This window comes from Myotis lucifugus, unplaced genomic scaffold (genome assembly GCF_000147115.1).
Source record: "Myotis lucifugus unplaced genomic scaffold, Myoluc2.0 scaffold_96, whole genome shotgun sequence".
In the NCBI taxonomy this organism is placed as follows: Eukaryota; Metazoa; Chordata; class Mammalia; order Chiroptera; family Vespertilionidae; genus Myotis; species Myotis lucifugus.
In genome coordinates this window covers 1,065,607-1,072,090 of record NW_005871144.1, presented here as the reverse complement: position 1 = coordinate 1,072,090, position 6,484 = coordinate 1,065,607, and positions in this window count along the sequence as shown.

Here is a 6,484-nt window from a genome sequence, read left to right as displayed (position 1 = left end):
CTTCTTTGTGTCGCAGTCAAATTGGGATTTTAAGGTTTGTTAGAAGATTAAATAGATAACAATACATTGCAGGTCTTATAAACAGTACCTCGTGCCATCAAAACAATTCAAAAGTTAGGTATTATTATTTTTCATGTTTTATTGCATCCTGGGCCCTTTCTAGGAACTGAGCCTACAGTTGTGAAGAAAACAAGATAGGACTCTTGTGAAGTTTCTATTCCAGTTCAGGTGGAGACGAATGAGTAAGTAAACTAATAAACAAGATCATTTCACAGAGGGATAGTTGCCGAGTATGATGATGGGGTGAAGTGTTTCTGGGGGCAGAGACCACTCTCAAAAGGGCAGTCAGGAAAGCCCTCTCTGAAGATCTGAGCTGAGTCCTGAATGGTGGGAAACATGCAAAGAACAAACAAGGGCATTCCAGACTAGGTGCACAGCAAGGGCAAAGGCCCTGAGGCAGAACGGAGTTGAAGTGTTAGAGGCAGGGAAATGCAGTGGCTGGAGTGTGGGAAGAGAGGAAGAGAATGGTATGAACTGAGGTCAGATGTGATGAGTGAGTGAAAACCCCCTGACCAAAGAGCGAATGGTCAGAGTCCTGATGGGACATCCCTGCTGGTAGGAGACTACAGTTCAGCAGTTGTGACACTTAGGTTACTAGGAGTCAGGGCCCTGAGCTTAGCAGAAGGAACAGCTGGTGCTGAGGCAGAGTCTTACCACAGTGTCTGGCCTCAGAGGAACCATGACCTCTAGAAAGCAGGACCTCTGCGGGCCATCGATCTCTCTCCCTACCTGCTATGGCAAATATAGCTGGTTGCCTATCCAGTGTCCATTTCCTCCTTCTTCTTTGTTAGCAGAAGCTTGATATTGTTTATGGCAGCGATGGACCATCTGCAAGCAAAACAGGGTTAGTAACCCAATTAAAACAAGCCTGCAACCTGAAGCCAGCGGTAGAAGACGTGCCTCGGACCCCAGCCCCAAGAAAGCTTCTCTCAGGTGTAAGAACCAAAGCCATTTGCCCCACACTCAGCCTAGACACTGAGAACTGAAACTGCCCCTCACTGTCTACACTCACACGACATTACTATCTCACTCTCTTCATTGGTATGACTATTCCTTTCTAGAACTGTCCCCCCCTGAATCTCACAAAAGACTCATCAACCCTTCGTGGGAAGTGTCAACAGTTTTCAGCCCAAATTCTTTGCATCCGTCCTCTCAGAATCCTTACCTTGCTGTTTCCACTGATCTCACCGTTCTTTAACCATCTTCCAATTCTCAATAAATTCTGATGTCACCTCTCCTTCCCTGAGACACTGCCAGGCTGTGTAGGTGGTGTCTCCAGATCCTGGTGAGCAATGCACTCTGCTTTGTCTTCTCAAGAGCTGCTGTTGGGGATGTTTTGGGAGGCAGCCTTTGAAAGTTCTGTCTTTCAACGAAGCTTTGCCTAATGTTGTCTATAAGTAACCACATACAGTTAAAGATAAATTTCAAAAGCTAAAGATTTCTGCAGGGATAAAAGAGGCTTGATTTGAATATGCCCTCAAAATTTGTTCAAATGCCTTTACAAGAAAACCAGATTATAAAGCTAGTTCAGTTTCCAGAAGTTGGAGACTAGATGCCACAAACTCTTTTAAAAACTTTTTTTATTAAAGTTAAAAATCATTAATAATGTAGACTCTTATCTTTCCTAAATCAGGACAAATAACAACTGCTAACAATAAAATATACTATACAATTAATTGATCATTATTAGTTTTGATGGTATTAGGATCAGTAAGGCATGTTAACAACCTCACCTTTTAAAATTATTTCTACATTTGGAGTTCTGGACAATGGTGTATTATTATTATCATATAATTATTCTTTGGTTGATAACGAATTCATTAAATTAGCTGATTTTATCAGTAGACCAGGTTCCATGATCTTGGCAGATTTTACATTTCTTTGAAGAATGAAACAAAATGTCACCTAATATCATCTGAAAACAAAAAAAAATTCAAGAAAGAAACCTTGACAACTGCTTTTATAATGTACAGCAAACTCACATCATTGAGATTCTACTCTGAGAGGCAGACTCATGAGTGAGAACCTGGGGTGTGGGCGAAAGCAAGGAAGACTGGGGGCCGAGCTGCTGTCCAGGGCCCACTGCTGTCCAGCTGCCAGAACCCAGATATGGGGACAAGCACTTTATGTGGATGATCTGAGCATCAACACCTGTGACCTAGGAACTATTTATTGTGCATTTTACTGAAGAAAAAATTTAGGCACAGAGAAGTTAAATAACACACTGAAGATCACACAGCTAGTAAGTACTAGGGCAGGATTCCAGCTGAGGTCATTTGTCATAGCCTCCACGAAATAACACCTGTTAGTGGTAGTGACGTGGCAGTCACAGAAGAGAGTGAAAGAAAGCCAAGGGAGCGAAGGCTAGGTGGCTTCTGGGGAGCAGGTGGGTAGGCTGGGAGGCTCAGATTACACATTGCATCAAACTCTAGGCCAAATTCGAGGAGCAGAGATAAGATCCCTCCTGTTTCCAGCTGTAAGACTTGGGCCAGACTCAGACGTTGCCGCTGTCTCTTGTAGCAGTCTCAAATTGAACATGCCATGTCAAGGCGGTCTTGTTAATAATGCAGGCCCGTAACACAAGCAGGATGTCATTTTTGAAGAGGCACTGCCACCACCCAGCTCCCCTGGCTGAACACAGATAGAGGAAGGATGACAGCAAGATATCCAAGATGTTAGGTGAGCTGTAGGCAACTGGCTGCCAAGAGAGCGGCTGAGGATCCCATTAGGATGTCATGAGGAATGAAGTCCAAGGAGACTGCAAAGCCAAGGACATCAGGATGTGGTAGAAGCCAAGGAATGGTGGGGAAATGTCAATCACAAATGGGCTGCCTATTGAAATGAAGCAAGAGCAAAAGGCAGATGGTAAAGAGCAGCAGGTAAACACTGGGGAAGGGTCATGGGGATACAGATGTGCAGGGATCACAGACATGGTTCCCTTGAGGGGATAAATAATAACTTGGAGATAAAGAGTCATTAGGACAGAAAAGAACCCCAAGTGGGGTCTGTTGTGTGCAACATGTTTCTAAAATAACACATTCACGTGATCATTGGGGACCACTCCTTATCCCACATTGGAGGTATGATTGGGTGCCTCTGCTCCCACTATCACTGGCATATCTGTGAGGATGAAAATTACATGATGGCCAAGACCATGATGATTTTACTCACCACTGCATCTCCAGGACCCAGCACAATGCCTGGATGTGGAACATGCTCAATGAATATTTTTTTTAATTAAAAAAAAGGGGGGAAGGAAGAAAAGGAGGAAGGAGGGAGAGAGGGAGGGAGGAGGGAGGAGGCAAGGAAGAGAGAGGGAGGGAGGGAGGGAGGGGAAGCTGTGACCCAGGGGCAGCAGGCTATGCCCGACTAGCCAAACTGACCAGGCTACATAGCAAATGATGTCCTGCCTCTTCTTTCGTCTCCACTTCTTCTCCCAGTACACACACAGCAGTCCCATGCCACCTCTCAAACACAAAAGAGGGCCACACAACCCAAGGTGTACATAACAAAGCACTAAGGAGGCTTTGGGGAGCCTGCACCCCCACCCCAGGCCTCCTGGGTCATCCAGAGGTGTGCTAGCCCAGTCTCTGTCATGTCTTAGGTCTCTAAGGTCCCTGCCCTGGAGTTGTGACCTCTGGACCTTGGGAGCCTTTAAAACAATACCCAACCAGTGAGCTGTTTTAACAAACACTCATAAGTTCTCCACTGCTCAGTAAACCCAATGCCACACCAGGAGGTTGATGGGGCCTCCCTCTCTTCAGACACATACTGCCCCTGCTCCCCACTTTGGCATATCCTTGATATCATGGTCAAGGGGAAGAGTTTGGGGTGGAGAGTTGTATCATTGTGTTTTAGTCAGGATAGGCTAGTTTATGCAGTAGTAACAACCCCACAAGCTCACTGACTGAAAAACAGGGTGTATTTCTCACTCACACTACCTCTCTATCACGGATTGGCTGAAGGCTCGAGTCTACATTGACCTTTCTCTGGGATCCAGGCTAAAAGCAACCACGATGTACCTATGTAGCTTTCTCTTGCAGTGGTCTCACACTAGCATTTAAATTCTTCACTCAGGAAGCCACACACATCACTTCCATGCAGTCATTGCTGGAATAGTCACTTGGCCCACACAGCTGCGAGGTGTCTAGGAATACAATCCTACCACAGGTGGGGAAGACAGAGAGTTGAAAATGGTGACTTCAGTTTGGAACTGAGCCTAGGAGGTGTGACCTAATTAATCCCAAACCTCTACTCCTTAGCAAAGTGCTAAGGACCAGACACCTTCCATTGGGGAAGAAGTGTCTGGTGGCCTAGCCTAGAGCGATGGAGGTGCTTTCTCTACAAGTCTGATGCTCAGGGGACCCCTGTTCCATATGTTCATATCCAGGACTTTTCACCTGTTCTGCAGTCTCAGCTCTCCCAACACAGGGGCAGCCCTAACGAGGACATTGTCGAGGCAGCCCTGCTGTCCTCCCAAGACCCCGGCCAGGGAAGGGTGGTCCTCTCCACAGTGGACTCCCGTTAAAGGTCCAGTGAGGGTAGCACTGCAGTAAACACCTACACCAAAGTAACTGGTTTAAGGATTCATTTTCTTTAAAAAAACAAAAAAATAACAGAGAAGTTTCCCCCTACCTCATTTTAGGAATCAAGCAACATTGTCCATAACTAAACAGTCCACCTGTCAATACTGACATTTGTATCACTTGCCATGATGGGTTCCAGGGGAGGCTGGGTGGGCAGGGGAAGGGGAGGCAGAAAGGCAAGGGAGTTTCCAGGAGAGACATGGTCAGGCAGAGGAGGGAGGATGTGGCGAGCAGACAGGCTTGGGTGGGAGAGCAGGGATAAGGAGGAAGGAAGGGTGGGATGAAGAGACAACCTGAGGGGAGAATGTCAGAGATGACACTTTCTCAAAGTCATCCCAGCTCTTTCAAAGGCCAGTGTGCTATTGAACAGCTGTTTGTGTTTCTCTAAACGAGGATCAGAGGGTTTGTGATTGCCGGGGCTGTGGGCACCTGAATCAAGAGGAGGACACACACATGGCCCCGGGCTGAGGAGCCCACCCCTGGCCGGAGCCCACAGTGCAGGGAAGCAACAGAGAACTGAAGGCTTCACGGGGCGTGAGAGGAGACCTGGGAAGTCAGAGGTCACTCAGGGGGCTGGCCATGTGCACGGACTCCTCCCAGCCCAGGTGAGACGGATAGCTGAGGACAACTTAGAGCTACAGGTCTTCACTCATCAAATTCAGCTCCATCTGATGTTTGGTCCAGACCTCAAAAGAGTTGAACCAGGCGACTTCTGCTGGGGGTTGGGGGGTTGGGTTGTTGTTGTTTTTTTAAAATATATTTTATTGATTTTTTTTACAGAGAGGAAGGGAGAGGGATAGAGAGTTAGAAACATCGATCAGCTGCCTCCTGCACACCTCCCACTGGGGATGTGCCCACAACCAAGGTACATGCCCTTGACCAGAATCGAACCTGGGACCTTTCAGTCCACAGGCCGGCGCTCTATCCACTGAGCCAAACCGGTTAGGGCGGGGGTTTTGTTTTTACTCGGTGCTCATTCTATGAAAAGCTGTGGGGCACAGGTTGTGGAACCTTCTGAAACCTGCCTAACCCATATGGGCCCCTGAGGTGAATGGAGAAAGCAGAAATCTCAAAATATCTTTTAAAAGAAAGACACCACCTCCTTCACTGCCCACACAGAAGCCGGTCCTCAGCGCCAGGGCGCCCCACGCTGCGGCGCCGCAGCTCACTAACGAGGCCAGGTTCTCCTGGGCTTATTCTGTGCTCCTGGCCCGGTGACAGCGCCCAGGAATAATCAATCAGGCTCCATCAAGGCCGTGCTACCCCGGAGGGCGCCTAGGGTGTATGCTTCCCTCCTGGCTTTCCCTCTCTGCGCAGGGGGGACCTGGCGCAGCTGTTGCAACCCCCAGAGATGCGCAGGAAAGATGCGGGACTCTGGGGAGGACAGCAGCGTGTGGTTAGCCAGGAAGGGGCCGCCAGTGCAGGGCAGCCGGCAGGGTGAGGCCAAGGCGGGGTGGCTGGGTGGTTGGGTGGCTGGGTGGCTGGGGAATGCCTGCTCCACCGCGTGAGAAATTCCGTGGCCTCGCAATCTTGATAAGGTGGCAGCGCGCCCTGCAGCAGCATCCTGAGGGCTGCCTGCGCCCACGCGCCCGGCTGTCATCGCCCAGTCGCAGGCCTCGGGGACACTTCATTACCAGGGAAGCTGAATCAGTTCGCACCTTCTATGCCAGCTCCTGATTTCATTTGTGTTGTCGCCTTTTCCCTCCCTTTTCGTAACTCGGTGGGATGGATCTGAGAGATGCACAGAACTGGGTTTCCACCGGCAAGTCTCCAAAATGGATACAGAGCTGAGGAAGTTCATTCATTCATCCTTTCATTGACTGAACAAATATGTATTG